Source organism: Martes martes (assembly GCF_963455335.1).
Source record: "Martes martes genome assembly, chromosome: 7".
NCBI lineage: Eukaryota > Metazoa > Chordata > Mammalia > Carnivora > Mustelidae > Martes > Martes martes.
In genome coordinates, this window is record NC_137894.1 from 23,543,394 (window position 1) to 23,559,570 (window position 16,177).

Consider the following 16,177-nt stretch of genomic DNA (forward strand, 5'->3'; position numbering starts at 1 on the left):
GGTTCAGATAGGGCAGATAAGTTAGGAGGGGTGGAGGAGAGGCAGGCAGGTTGTGATTGAGTAGGAAGGGCCTGCCGTACCAGAGCTCAAAGGGGCTGAGTCCTGACGGGCCACAAGGAGAGGCCCTAAGGCAGATGAGTGCTAGTGGGAGAAGGGTTGGCCAAAAGAGGTGGGTTTTAAGAGTGAGTTTGGTGAGTTGTTCCTTGAGGAGGCCATTGGCCCTCTCGACCTTACTCGAGGACTGGGGGTGGTAGGGGATATGGAGTTTCCAGATGATGTTGAGGCTCTCGGAGATCTGTTGTGTGATGCTTGAGATGAAGGCCGGTCCGTTGTCTGATTGTAGGATTCGAGGGAGTCCAAACCTCGGGATGATGTGCTCAATGAGAACTGCAGCGACCACGTCTGCTGTTTCCTCAGCAGTGGGGAATGCCTCGATCCAGCCTCTGAAGGTATCCACGAGAGTTAGCAGGTATCTGAAGGTTTTGTGTCGAGGCATGTGAGTGCAGTCGAGTTGCCAGTCCTCGCCTGGCTGATGCCCATGGAGCTGGTGGGTGGGTCTTGGTCTGTGGAGGCCGCCCTGGGCGTTGACCACACAACAAGTTCTGCAGGCCTGGTGTACCTCCTTAATGGTCTTTTTTTTTTTTTTAAGATTTTATTTATTTACTTGATGGAGAGAGAGATCACAAGTAGGCAGAGAAGCAGGCAGAAAGAGAGAGGAGGAAGCAGGCTCCCCGCAGAGCAGAGAGCCCGATGTGGGGCCCGATCCCAGGACCCTGAGACCACGACCCGAGCCGAAGGCAGAGGCCCAACCCATTGAGCCACCCAGGCACCCCTTAATGGTCTTTTGGAGGAGGTGGTGGTGAAAGAGAGGTTGGAGAAATTGGTATAGGGCCTTTGGACCTATGTGGAGAGACTGGTGGATGTCAGTAATGAGGTTGTGGATTAGGCTGTTCGGGAGGGCAACTTTGTCCTGGATAAAATACCATCCCTTGTCTCCCAACCTGTCACCTAATGGTTTGAGGGCCCGAGTCTCCTCATCAGTGTATGAGGGACTGTGGGGAGTGTTGAGAAACAGGAGAGGGGCTGGGGAGGAGTTTAAGGCCGTCTGTCGGGCAATAGAGTCGGCCTTGTTGTTCCCTAAAGAGATGGGGTCCTTGGAGGCCTGATGGCCCTGGCAGTGGACAATAGCCACCTCGGTAGGGTAATTGAGAGCCTTGAGGAATTTGGCAATAAGAAGCCCATTGACTATGGGGGTTCCCTTGGTCGTGAGAAATCCCCTTTCTCACCAGAGGACAGAATGAATGTGGGTAATAAGGAAAGCATATTTGGAGTCAGTATAGTGACCCGTTGACCCTCAGATAAGTGAAGGGCCCTGGTAAGAGCCACGAGTTCTGCCTTTTGAGAAGTAGTCCCAATGGAAGGGGGGTCGCTTCTATGACAGCATCCAGGGTGACCATTGCATAGGCTGCATGTCGCCGTCCATCTGGCGCTATGAGGGAGCTCCCATCCACGAACAGAGTGCGATCGGGGTCAGGCTGCAGCCGGTCCGAAAGTCCTGGATGGGAGGGAGAGAGTTCTTCCAGGAGTTGAGGGCAGGAGTGGGAAGGAGTGGGGGTAGACAAAGGTGTTGGCAAGACAGTTGTGGGATTTAGGAGAAGGGAGACAGAGAGTGTGACCTGGGGGGGTTAGAGTTGGAGATGGGAAAGAGTGAGTTGCGCCAAGGATTTGTGGCTAAGTCCGTCAGTCGATGGGGGGAGAAGACCGTGAGGGGCTGTCCTAAGGTAAGTTTGAGGGCCTCCTTTGTCAGAGAAGTGGCTGCCACTAGGGCCCTGAGGCAGGGCTGCCATCCCTGGGTGGTGATATCTAGTTGCTTGGAGAGTTAATGGGGTTAAGGAGACCCTGCTGCTGGAGGCGGTCGATGATGGGCTTAAGTCCTCGCCGGTGGGTTGCTACTATAGATCTGGAAATGTCCCATACTTGCGGGTCCAGAGAGGGGAGACAGTCCGGGATAGAAGATGAGTCAGAGGAGAGTAGAGGGAGGATGAGGTGAGCAGAAATCGAGGGAGAGAGACGAATGGTGGCCTGAAGTTTGTGGAGGATGTCCCTGCCTAGTAGGGGAACAGGGCAGGAAGGGATAATGAGGAAGGAGTGTGAGAAGGGGAACCCATCCAGCCTGCACGTAAGGGGTGGGGTGGCCTTTGGAGTGGAGGAAGTACCATCAATTCCCATAACTGCAACTGGGGAGGGACGAATAGGACCTGAGTAGGAAGGCAGGACAGAATAGGTAGCCCCCTTGTCCAACAGAAAGGAAATGGACTTACCCGCTACCTGGAGTGTAACCGTGGGCTCGGCGTGGGTGAGAGGGGTGTCCGAGTCTGGGCTCCGTCAGTCATCCTCCAATCCAAGAAGTTGGAAGGCAGGACTTACCATCTCTCCCCCATGTGGAGGCGCCAGGAATCCCCTGAGGCTGGGGCAGTCTGATTTCCAGTGGCCCCTCATGCGGCATTGAGGGCATGGCATAGTAGGCGCTTTTGTATTGGGGCATTGACGGGCCCAGTGTCCCTCAGTTCCACACTTGAAACAGGCCCCCGGAGGGACACGGTGGTGCTCCCTTCTGTTGACCCCCAGAACCTGACGGCCTCAGGGCTGATACCAGGGCTTGGGTCTGCAGCTGGACCTTCTCTTGGGAGTCTGGCTTGGCGCTTAAGTTCTGCTGCCTCCTCTTGGGAGTTAAAGACTTTAAATGCCATTTTCACCAGATCAGAAATGGGAGTTTGAGGGCCCTCCTCCGCTTTCTTTAATTTTTTCCGAATGTCGGCGGCTGACTGAGAAATAAAGTGGGTAGTTAAAACAGTCGCCTCTGCCGGAGAGGCCCGGTCTAGGCGAGTGTGTTGAGTCAGCGCCTCAGTAAGTCGGTTAAGAAACGTGGCCGGGTTCTCGTTGGGTTCCTGAATGATTTCCCTTCACCAACCTTCTACAACTTTAAAGCACGGGGACAGGGCCCGTGGGTAGGAGGAGATGCTGCGCTGATATCCTGAGGAGTGGCAGATTATACACACAGGAGTTGGGTAGGTGAGGACCAAGGGGGTGTTCAGAAGGGCTGTCACGGTAAAGAAGACTGCCAGGATACTGGAGGTCTGGTTACTGTCAAGCCAAGGCCGTTTTTCCCTCTAATAAAGCACTAACATGAAGGGAATTGGGAGTTTCCTGGTGGAATGTCACATTCCTCCTATCAAACATCCTTGTCAGTGAGTTTTAGGTTTAGAAGAAATTTAACTTTATTTACATTTCCTTCCCCTCAGCCTCCTTCAGTTTTATGGAGGGGAGGGCGATGTCAGGGCTTGAGGAACTGAGTTGCTTGTCTCTGGAAGTTAGGCTATTGGTAATATAGCTTCTTTGTTGTAAATCAGTAGGACATTTGCAAACCAGAGGGACTCCTGTCTTGCAGGATTGTGATCTCTGCAAGTTAACTATTTGTTTTTCTTTTCGGGCAGCCAAGGGTGCCTGAGGAATGCCACACATGTTACCGAGGTGTGGGGGAGAGAGAGGGTGTAAGGTGCCAGCTTTTGCTTTGTCCCCAGCCAGCCTTCTGCTCCCTCATCAATTTGACCTTCAGTAAACTTTGATTGAAGTTTCCCGTTTACTGCTGATAACTTTGTCAGGAGTTGGGATAGGAGTGGGGAGGAGGAGGGGTAGACGAGGGCGCCGGTTCAGAAATCCTGAACATAAGGGACCTTGGCCCATCTGCCTTGGTGTCTGCTGAGGTTATTTAGGTCCATGAGAATCTGATAACTAAACGTGCCTTCCAGAGGCTACTGGGACTGATTGTCTAATCAGTATTGTGGCCAAGCGACAGTACAGTAATGTCATTTTCGCAGGTTCTGGTCCAGTTCCAGGGTCTTAAGATTGGCCAACAGGCCTAAAACACCCCTGGGATGTTTTAGGATCGAATTTGGATTGGGAGGTCCCCATGATTTGTTGCCAGGCAATCCGAGGGCTGGAGGAAGGCGTCCCCTCATCCACCACTGGGTTGCGGAAAAACTGTGTCGACTGCCGTAGAGGTTAGGACGTCTCCCAGCCTCTCGGAGTCACGGAGGTCACCTGGTGACCGGCGGGGTCCACCCTGATGCAGCCGCAGTTAGGGCAGGGTTTTCTGGACAGAGGTGCGGAATCGGGGGAAGCTCACCACGGCTTCAGACGTGGTGTTCAGAAGGGCAGGTCCAGGTCTGGCTAGCGAGAGGAGAGAGCATCCTCACCGTTGTGGGGGCTCAATCTCCTCCCGGGTTTCGGCACCAAATGTAAGGTTTTATAGGTGAGATAAACACGACACCAGGCGAGGTAGGTACAAGGCAAGATTTATTAAAGGCACTCTCTGGAGAAGTTTCAGGGCTCAGGAGAAGGGGAGCCAGGAAACGTGCCGGGAGGAGGTGGGCACGCTCAGGCGAGGTTCTGAGACTCCGGAGAGGGGAGTCGGGGAAGTCGCACTGGGAGGGAGTCAGTGGAGGTCTTTTATTGGGCCAAGGCAGGGCATGGGCTCACATCTATACATGGTAAGGTATTTGGTGATCAGAGGGTATGGGGAGGGGTTCCTGATACTTCTGTTTCCTGCATAGGTATCGGGTTACCTATGGAGACGTGATCTTGGCATATATCCTTTTGGCGGGAGAGTCAAGGGTTAAGGGAGGGGGGTGGGCTGAAAGATGGCGGCCCCGGCGGTCATTTCTATTGTTCCTCCTGCATTCCTGGGCCGCAGACCCAACAGTTGGATCATATAATAAATCTATTTTTAATTTTTGAGGAACTTTTATGCTGTTTTGCACAGTGACGGTGCCCATTTTACATTCCCACAAGCTGCACAAGGGTTCCAATTTTTCCACATCTTTACTTACGCTTATTTTTTTTTAATAATTGCTATCTTAAAAGGTATAAATTTAAATCCTTAAATTAAGAAAAGTAGGGATGTTTCTATGCTTAGGGCCAAAGAACTCATACATCAAAGTGTGGTGTGAATATAGCTATCCCTTTCCCAGTACAGCAGGTATAGCCGTTCATGCTCCTTAGACACACACTTGCTCATGCATGTTTGACTTCCTGTCCCAGTCTGAAAAGCCTGTGAGGCTACAACCCTTGTCATTTTGATCTTCAGATATCTAGGTCTTAGTAAAAAGCCTGTCACAGCAGGGAACACTGGCAGTGGTGTGTTTCTAGAGCTCTTGATCTTAGACATGCTTTTCCCACCCACTACCTCTGAATCAACAATGTCTCCAAGTCCTTTCCAATCATACACTGGCTTTCCACACAGATCAGAAAAACCCTTTATCTTCTCTTGCTACATTTCCTCATGAGATTGGCCGTAGACTACTGGATGAGCCATTTCTCATTCTTGGTAATCAGCTCCACATCTGTTCTAACTCCCACATGGACACATAAATCCCCTTTAAAGCTGGAATGTTTCCAAAGTCCTACAGGCAGTTTAGTAAAAGGCAGAACCATGTGATAAGAAAATAAAACCTGGCATGGAATAATGAACATTGAAGAATGCAGAAAGTGCATCTTAACAGTGACAGAGAAAGATTATGTTTCACCATGCCCATGGATAGTGGGTATTAGTCTGGGATTTGGGGGGTGATTTCCAAATCAAGGTTAAAGAGCTTTAGGGAAATGCCTCACATAGAGTATCAGCTCAAATTGTATTTTCTTCCCACTTGAGATAATCTTTATATATGGGATATTTAAATCCTCTCATTTCTTCAAGGAAGAAGCTGGTTCTGCTCCCAGCAAGGCCCTTGTCTTGGGATTGGAGTGCAGAGGAGCAGGTCAGAGGGGTTGCAGCTGGTTTGGGGGATCTCCACCTGATACAAAGGGAAAGAGCATGTTTGGAGGAGGGGAAGTGCAAAACCATGCATGAAGGCCAAGTTCTGAAATCTAAGGTGAGTTAAGGACAATAGACACATATAACCCAGAGGGAGACATCTAAAACAGGTATGAAGCTAAGAGCCTGGAGGATAGAATGAGGCAAAAGCGAGCAAACCAGTGTGTGTAGAGGGTTGGGGAGAATAATGGGAAGGAGGTGGGGAGCTACTAAATAGTAGAGTGAAACATTTGCTAATGTTCTAAATCCAGTTGAGTTGGCCAGAGCAACTGTGTGTGTGTGTGTGTGTGTGTGTGTGTGTGTATGCATGTGCATTTGTGTATGCAACTCAAGAAGTATGGAGGCTGGCTGAATTAAAGAGCTAGGGTTTTAGGGTCTGACATACTTTAGGATAATTTAAGACATTTCATCCTAAGACAGCTCACAGATTATGACGGCCAGACTACCTACATCTTTATGTGCCCCCTTCTCATAATTAGAAAGTTATATACACAAATATGACATTTAATTGTGATAGCCACTTTCCAAGACACTATCCCACCTGCACAAGGATGCTTGGCTTCCAGCATACAGGCCCTTGTATAGTCTCTTACCCTGAATCAGGGCTAGTCTGCATGACCCATAAAATATGGCAGAAATTACTGTATGGAATGACCAAGGCTATTTAATAAAAGGTATTATAGCTTCCACTTCATTCTCTTGAATTACTTGTTCTGGAGAAGCCAGCACTGTGTTAAGAAAACACTTAAGAGGGCCCATGAATGGGTTTTGAGGAAGGGAAATGAGGTCTTTTGTCAATAGTGAGCACCTCCAGCCACGTGAGTGGTCTGCTTGGAAATGGACCTTGTACCCTATCAAACCTTCAAATGACTCCAGCCTTGGCCCACACCTGATGGCAGCCTCCTGAGAGAGCCTGAGACAGAAACACCCAGCCAGACCAGCCCCACATTCCTGAACCACAAACACTGTGAGATAATAAATGTTCATTGCTATTTTAAGCCACCAAATTTGAGGTAATTTGTTATGAAGCAATAGATAAGTAATACAGTATTATAGGAACATTAATAAAAGAAGGATCTTTGAGAAAATTTGTATTTCCCAGGATAAGTTTTTCAAAATTTATACATATATATAAATGTGTAGTTTCAGATAAGTAATGCAAAAATGCAATTGCATTAATGTTAATGCTTTCAGGTGATTTATAAAATTTTGCCAACCACCCCCCAAAAAATGTGGACCAAGCATGGTGACCATTGAATATGGAATTCATATTAACATTCCCCCCTATTTTCTTGTCCCCTGACAATCCTCAGTAAAGCTTCATCAAAAGGTAGTCACCACATGCCAGATTAATGGACCCACTTTACAAGGGCAAGAGAGAAAAGCACAGTGTGACACTCCTGAAAGAAAGACAAATTGCCCGGAAATTAACCAAATGAGTATTTTCTTTGAGGGGTTAGCTCTTACTATAGTTCTTGCTTGCTTTCTGTGATCTTTAGCATTTGAGTCCAGGATGGAGTCTTTTCAAGACTACATTTTTAAAAGACATCCTCATTCCAAACAATGAGACCAAGTTGCTCTGTTTTTTGTGATGGTTGAGTTCTTTCTCCACTTGTCTATCCATTTGGAAATAATTTTTAAAACAACCCTAGTGGCTTCCCTGAAGCTGTCCATCACATAGTTCAGAGAAAGCATGGGCAATTGGGTAGTGTTGACCTAGCTCTGTCCTAAGTCCCCAGGGAAGTTGCCGGCTGCTATGACACGGAAGTGACATGAATGACTCATTGTAAACCTTTCCTGGAGGCTCCCACCAGCAGAGGATTAGAACTTCTCCTATTACAGAAAGGTTTTTGAATCTCTTCACAAAAGATAGTGAAGAAAGAACTTATCTGGAGAAAGGATGCCCTAGATCTTTCCTGAAAAGTTAATCAGTATCTTTATGGTTGGAAGTGTTAGTGCATCAATGGGGCAGTAATGACACCAGTAATGACATCAGTGTGAACCAGATTGGGAGAGACAACAACACTGGCATCCAGTAGGAGTCCAGAGAAGGGGTTCTTGTGACATGGGGAATGTTTCTTGGGGACTTTCAGGAAACCTTTGAGACTGGATGAGGGTAGAGCCAGAAAAACGTGACTCCATAGCTGTTAATACCACATAGAGAATCCCACAGAGTGGCATTCTGCATGATGCCTATCTCAAAGCTTTAATGTTTAGGGTGTTTGTTCTATAAGGGAGGCTCAAAAGATGAGAATCAAATTGTTGGAAATAGACTTGGCTTCCTGAGTCAATATTGAAAGTCTGGAGTGAAATCTGCTCAGTTAAAATGTGTTCCCTTTGCTCCTCAGGGAGAGTTCAAGGGCAGCATTGCTGTCATTTTGTATCTGGTAAGTAGAACCACCAGGGACACCTGGCAACTCCCTTCAATAAGAATTAGAATGAGGAGGTGCAGTGTGCTGTTGGTACTCACTCTTCCGGTTCGAGATATGAAGGTTGCACCTTGGACCTTTGCCTTGGGAATGACTTGAACTTTGGCCATTCAGCAATTCCCTGCTGCTGGGAGGGCCATCCTGGGTTAAGGAAAAAAGGTCACAACTCTTCCTATCACATTTGGTAATGCCATCCCCCTCTGTGTCATGTGATCAAGTTAGGAAGTCACTGTAATTTACAAAAGAATTATGACAAGAGGTGAAATGCTCTCAGTAGCCTGTGTACATCATGGCATGATAGGTCCTTGTTTGAGACAGGCTACCATCTTCCCTTTGTCTGCATGCCTTGAGGTTCATGACCGCATGAAGCTAACAAAATCCCCCCAAGTTGTCTATAAAAGAAATTTCAAAGGTTAAAGAAATGACAAAAGGATATTTGTTTGGGGATATCCTGACACTAGTAAAAAATATTTTGACTCGTAATTTTATATTTTATTTTATATTTTCCTTAAGAATATCAACAAACCTTCAAAAAGCATTTCAGTTTCCTGACCTGTTTGAGCTACATTAAGCTCCAGCGTGGGCTGATAAGATGCACATCAAAGCTCTCTATTGGTTTATCAATAACTTATCTGATCAGAGCAAAACCACAAAGGAGACATCCCTACCAGGAGCCCCTAAACAGCAGTGCCCAGTACAGAAATAGGTGTTCTCAATGAATTCCATGTGAAAGGCGCTGATTCAAGCATTTGTTTTCAAGTAGTGTTTTTCTGCAGCGATCCAAGGGAGATTGGAGATTGGGGGAAGGGGAAATTAGAGAAAGGAAGGCAGCCAGAAAGAGGGGGTATAATCAAGTAAGTGACCCATGGGGGCAGCTGGAGCTCAATCCCACTGAGCTCTACTCTTAGTGGAGAAGGTACCTCAAAGTTATTTCAACCCTCAAGGGATAAGGAAGAATTTTAAATTATTAGCATACATTTTAATATTCATCTCAATATTATACAGTGCAAATAGCGGTTTTAAATGCAAATATAAGAATTTGACTCACACACAGAATCATCAAAACTATGCAATTCTTATTTGTCAGTTTACAATGCATCTCTCTCTCTTACCAGAATGGTGGCTGCACAGAACTAACCCTTCTGGTCTTATTTCACTTCTCCATAGGTGCCCGTTCTACCAGTACTATCTATATTTGACTTACTAATGAGTAAGGAAGGACTGAAAGAGAAGTGATGTGAGTTTCACAGCTTTCCCTTTCTTTCTGTCTCTTCATTTTCAGCATAAGTGTTTGGTTAATATAGACAATTAACAAGAGTAAGAAAGAATATAATAGTTCCTTGATTGTTCGCAAATCTTTCTGCATTTGAAGCAAGTTCTGGTGTGATCAGAAAGTGTAGCCCTTGAGGCTATCTGTTCCCCTTTACTCAAACATTGATGTGACACATTTATCCTGTACTTGCTTTTTCCCCTGATATCTTGAGTTTCTAAATTCTGTACTTGTGGGGCATCAAGAATGTTCTATGGAAATGAGGAGGAAAGGAACAACGGTGGGGAATACACACATTGTATGACTGTCCTCTGCTCACACACATTCTCCAGGGCCCCATCAGCCTTCACTTGCAACACTAGTCCAAAGATAGAATTACCAAAGAATTTCAAGGTGTTGACAGCAGATCATTAAACCAGGTGTGAGGCTCTTCTCAATGTGAAGCCCCATGTGACTGGGAGAACACACCCCTGGGCCTGGGTCTGGCTGGGACATGTATCCACCAAAGCCCCATTCTTCGTGGGTGGACAGCTGCTTCCATCATATGCTCAGGCCAGTCCAGGTGGGAAAACTGAGTGGAAGACTCAGACAGAGATACAGGTGTTCACAGCCTCTGTTGTGCAGAGGTGTGTGCTGGAGTAGATGGAGGGCACTGATCTCTTTCCTCAGATACCTCTGAGGTTTACACAGAAGATCCCAGGACTTCAGGGTTTGCAGAGAGCATTTGCCACTGGGAATTTTTTTTTTTTTTTTCTGTGTCAATCCCATCAAAGTGAAGGGCAAATAAATTTCCCTTACCAACTGGCCCCTTGCCACATGTTTTTGTTTCGTTGCCTGTTGTGTACATTCAGGACTGTCACTGTCTGATAGGGTATTTGTGAGGTGCTTGCAGCCCTTGATAGGGCTGAAGAGAGATAGGGGACAACCTCTTTGTGGAGGGAACTCAGGAGCAAAGGAGCAGATGAAGCCCAGAGAGAACAGAGCTTGTTGAGTTCCCAGAATGTACTCAGCTTAGCTGGAAAGCAGAATCTGTAAAGGGAGGAGCAGAGATGACTGGAAAATGTTTTCTCAGCTCTAATTCTAAGTACTAGAAAGGCTTTGGTGAATTGGGCTGATGAAGGAAGAGCATAAATATGTCTATTACCTTTTGGTTAAGCAATTTGGCAATGCGTATTTAGAGTTTTAATATGATATTTATACCTTCTGCCTTGAAATTACACTCTTAAAATTTTATTTTTGTACTCATTTATTGAAATATCATTTACTATAGGAAAAATGATAAATAGTTGAATAATAGAAAACTCTTCCAAATTTCCAGCTGAAGGAATGCTGTGCCACTAAAAGGAAATTATGCTTTAGAATAATAATTACAAACCTGGCAAAGAGTTCAAAATTAGTGACTGCATGCCCCAGTTCCCCATTACAGTCCTCGTCTCTGCCCATTGTCCTGGGATAATCACTGATGATGTGCCTTTTCATTGTCCAGAGTTCCAGGTCACTCCATTCATAACACAATAATGGAACAGAGCTGCCTGTGACACCCTAGGTGTTATATAAACTGGGGTGGGATGGTGCGTGTTTAACAATTCCCTCTCCAGGAAACCACTCTGATTTGTATCATATGCCAATATACACGGTTATTGAGATTAGTACAGTCACCCCTTCCAAGTCATCCAAGCGGACTCAGCACACCCCTGGGTAAATAAAACACTAGTGGGTAAAGACTCCACAAAGACAACTATGGTGGTTTTTGCACGGTGGGGAGTAGTTTTCTTTGCTTCTTTGTGTTGAGTGGTGGGAGTCTGATGCCCACTGGGCCACCATCTCTGAAGAGAGTGACACTTGCATTTGAAGTGGGCAGGAGAGGTCCTGCTGCCCTTTACAGAAGAGTATCCTTATGTGTTCTGGCCTCTCCAGCTGCCCAGCGGGTGCTCCTTCCCCACTTTGAGCTCCACCCTCAGAGCAGGAAGACCAGTTCCGATCTCGACCATGCTCCCATGTTTCCAGTCTTCCAAACTGGACAGAATAAGGAAAGGAAACAGCCAGGCACCCAACTCAGTAGAAGGTTGTTTTATAGTGTCCACGTGAAGAAATGAGGGCCAAACAGGAACAACCGGCAAAGAACTTGTAGAGAAGAGGAAGCTGTGGGAAGCCCTGGGTGTTCTTGTTCCCTGTGCCGGATAGATGGAAGGGGGGCGGGGGGAAAGCCTGGTTTCCTGAAAAACTTCACAGTCCAGAATTTTCAAGGACTACAACCGCATTGTTAATGCAGATTAAGAGGAACCCACTGCCAGCTAGTGGAGATCCTGTGAAGAGAACAATCCTTTGTCCATCTTTGTCAGTAATCCTCTCCATCCATGACGCCCTATTAGATCCTGTCTCTGAGCCAGTAAAAAATTGCATCACCATCAGGGCCCCATGAATAGGGCATGCCTGAATGAGGAGGGATCCTTCTTTTTTTTTTCCGGAGGAGGGGGTGGGATTGGCATAGTCAACTGAGGCTTTATTTGGGAAAAGACACTCAAATTGGCTTTTAGTTGGGCCATGGACAAGAAGGGTACCCAGGGCAGTAGACTCCCCCCAGGGGTAGGCTGAGGACTGGGACTGAGTCTTAGGTGGGTTTCCTGTTTGAAACGTTCCCCTGCATAGTTCTTTCCCCCAAAGGCTCTATGACAGCCACAAGAGCAGGGAAGTTGGGAAGGACCACGGTGGTTGTTCACTTGTACAGGACAACAGATGACTGTAACACCAGCTTCGCATCACGGGTCTCGGTGTTCTTCACCACCGTAGCTTTGGAGGAGCTGCTATGGCTGAAGGAACCAGCAGGGCCAAAGCTAGACTGGGAGGTGCTCAGGCCATAGTTGAGGCCCGGGTTTGTGAGCCCCTGATGGGCCCAGCTCAGCCCACCTGGACAGACGCTGACGGTCTTAGTATGGATACTCGTGTTCTGCATCCCAGATTCCAGCCAGCTCTCCTCACCTCCCAGCAGCTTCCGGTAGGTGGCAATCACAATTTCCAGAGCCAGCTTGCCGTTCATGAGTTCCTGGTACTCACCCAGCTGCTGGGCCATGTCCTGCTTGGCTCACTGCAGGGCGGCCTCCAGCTTGGCCACCTTGGCACTGGCATCCTTAGTGGCCAGCTCCACATGGTGCTTGGTGTCAGCAATGGCAGCCTCCAGGCTGGCCCTCTGGTTTCTGAGGGCCTCGATCTCAGCCTGGTGTTGGCTGCTGCTCTGGTTCATCTTGGAAATCTCCGTCTCGACTGAGGTCATCCCTGTGTTTCCCAGCCAATGTCTGCAGCTCCTCATACTTGATCTGGTACATGGTCTTGGCTGCACGCCCGGTACGATTGGCAATGTCTTCATATTGAGCATTGACCGCGGTGATGATGCCGTCTATGTCCAGGGAGCAGCTCTTGTCCATGGATAGCACCACTGACGTGTTGGAGGTCTAGGACTGCAGCTCACGATCTCCTCTTCATACAGCTGCCTTAAGAAGCTGATCTCATCGGTCAGCCCATCCAGGTGGGAGACTAGTTCTACCTTGTTCATGTAAGCTTCGTCCACACCCTTCTTTATGAGGACAAAATCATTCTCCGTGTCTGCAGGCTCTTTGATCTTCTCCTGTTTATTCTTGAAGTCCTCCACCAGCCCCTGCATGTTGCCAAGCTCCACCTCCAGTTTCTCTGGGCCCAGGGTGTCCAGCTGCCACCAGATGTTGTTGATGTAGCTCTTGAACATGTTGTCTTTGTTGCTCTGAGTAGTTTTCTGCTGCTGTAGAAGGCTCCACATGGTCTCCAGAATTTTGTTCTGCTGCTCCAGGTGCCTCACCTTGCTGATGACGGAGGCAAATTTGTTGTTGATGGTCTTGATCTCCTGGGTGTGCACAGCTTGGATGTTGGTGCCGTGCTTTGATCTTGGGCTTCCATCCCCCAGAACTGTGAGAAATAAATTTCTGCTCTGTGACATTTTGTTATGGCAGCCCAAACAGACTAAGACATGTACATCCATTCATTCATGAACTATTTAAGCACCTACTATGTTTTAGGCACTGCTCTGGGTACCCAGGATACACCAATAAAGAGCAACAACAAGGGGCGCCTGGGTGGTTCAGTGGGTTAAAGCCTCTGCTTTCGGCTCAGGTCATGATCCTGGGGTCCTGGGATCGAGCCCCACATTGGGCTCTCTGCTCAGCGGGGAGCCTGCTTCCCTTCCCCTCTCTCTGCCTGCCTCTCTGCCTAATTGTGATCTCTGTCAAATAAATAAATAAAATCTTAAAACAACAACAACAACAACAACAAGAAATAAATAAAATACCTGCCTTCAAGAATCTATTTCTTACGGGGAGAAGACAGACCATAGATGATGTACTATATTGAAGGTGGTAGGAGCTTTTTCCCAAAAATGTTTTTTATAGCTTAATTTTTTAAGACATGGATAAATGAAGATTTATGCATTGCATTTGGCTGCTACATCTTCCTAGTCCCTTTCAATTATGACATTTGAAAAGACTGGGGACATTTGAAAAGACTGGGACAATTGCCTCATCAAATGCCCACATTCTGGAATTGTAATGTGATCTCATTTGTGACACATGACATCATTTGACTTGGTCCTGTCCCCCCCCCCCCCGTATTTCCTGAAAACTAGAAATTAAAATAAAAGTTTCAGTTAGATTCAATGTAAATATTCCCATCAAGAATACTTCAACTTGACACAAGTATTTCCCAAGCTTTCAAACTATACCAAATTTGGTTTAATAGCTCCAGGAGTACTATGTTGCAACTCTACTGTTTTTTTCCCCCCTTATTCCTCCATTTTGGGTGTTAACAATATAAGTTACTTCACAAAGCAACTTATGAATGTCCACACAGTTAATCATGCTGGATTCAAAGGTTGATTTTGGATCAGAATAACCCAGGATCTTCAGTTTAGCAGTTGGGTTCCTTGAGTTTTCTTTAACAATAAATCCTAAACAAAAGAGTTTTCAAAGATCTCTCCCTTTTACTTTCTTTCCATATTGATACCTTCTGAGGTTACTTGAAGAAGCAAAATCAAAGTCAGTACAAAACTCACCTTTGTGATGTTGTAATAAAAACTACAGACACATGAAAATTAGTTTCCTCCAAATTATTTTTAAAAATAAATACAAGGGCATTTCAGGAATGATATATTGGACTCATTTATAACAACAGCAAAATAATACAACGCCTCTTCAAGATGACACAGATATGCTTCATGCTTGTATATAAATGCAAGTATATGGACAAATGTAATACAGAGTGATTGCAAGCAGCCCCTCAAAATTTCCTTTCATATGTATCCCTTTCCCTTCCAGAGTGAAATCTTGCACTGTAGGTAAAGCAAGGTTTAATACGCATGACACCAAATTAATCATAACTTTTATTGTGGTATGATATACATAATATATAATTTATAATTGTAACCATTTTTAAATGTAGAGTTGAATGACATTAAATGTATTCACATTGTTGTGCCTCCATCACAACCATCTATCTTCAGAACTCTTTTCACCTTGCAAAATTGAAACTCTGTACCCATTGAACAACTCCCCATTCCCTCCTCCCCTCAGTTCTCAGCAATCACCATTCTACTTTCTGTTTCTATGATTTCAGTTCCTCTAGGTATTTTATACAAATGGAATTATATGATATTTATATTTTGTGTTTTGCTTTTTCACTCAGCCTAATGTTCTCAAGGTTCATCCACATTCAGCATGTGTCAGATTTCCCTTATTTACTTATTTATTTATTTGACAGAGAGAGATCACAAGTAGGCAGAGAGGCAGGCAGAGAGAGAGGGGGAAGCAGGGTCCCTGCTGAGCAGAGAGCTCGATGCGGGGCTCCATCCCAGGACTCTGGGATCATGACCTGAGCCTAAGGCAGAGGCTTTAACCCACTACGCTACCCAGGCACATCCAGAATTCCCTTCTTTTTTAAGGCTGAATACTATTCCACTGCATGTACATTCCATATTTTATTATTTAATTCATCTGTGGATGGACATTTGCATTGTTTCCACCATTAGTTATTGCCAATAATGCTGCTATGAATGTGATGTACAAATATCTGTTTGAGTCCTGCTTTCAGTTCTTCCACTCAAAGGTGGAGTTGCTGGACCATAAGGTAATTCTATGTTGGGGTTTATTTGTTTGTTTGTTTAGGATAATCATAACATTTAAGTACGGTCAATATAAAGTACGGTAAAACTTCTGTACATAATAATAAAGAAACCCCAATGTCAATTTACACTTTCAGTTAAGGTCTTTTTCTTCACCTTTATCTTCAGGTAAACAGACCTATGAAGCAGAAACTTGTTCTCAGTTTCCAAGACGATCATCTCAGTGAACCTATACATAATCCTCTCTAGGACTCATATAAACACTTCCAAAGTGGGCTAATCTGCAAAGAATAGTCCAGGCAAATGGACAGAGAATTATAAGAACTAATATAACAGATGACAAAAGCATTAACCAAAGCTGCAAGGTACGGCTTTCAACAAGGTACAAATTCCAGAGAGATTTTATTAATAGGAAGAAAGAAGGTAAATTTTAGACACTGGCCTAGGTGTGCTGACTCAGGCTGGCT

At 45.9% G+C, this 16,177-nt stretch overlaps 1 pseudogene across 1 annotated transcript; it reads right to left on the reverse strand.

Moving 5' to 3' along the window:
- Positions 1-12,287: 12,287 nt before the first annotated feature.
- LOC308346589 (keratin, type II cytoskeletal 8-like) lies at positions 12,288-13,538 on the reverse strand (annotated as a pseudogene). Its single transcript has one exon. The product of its transcript is annotated as a keratin, type II cytoskeletal 8-like (transcript).
- Between the last annotated feature and the right edge of the window lie 2,639 nt (positions 13,539-16,177).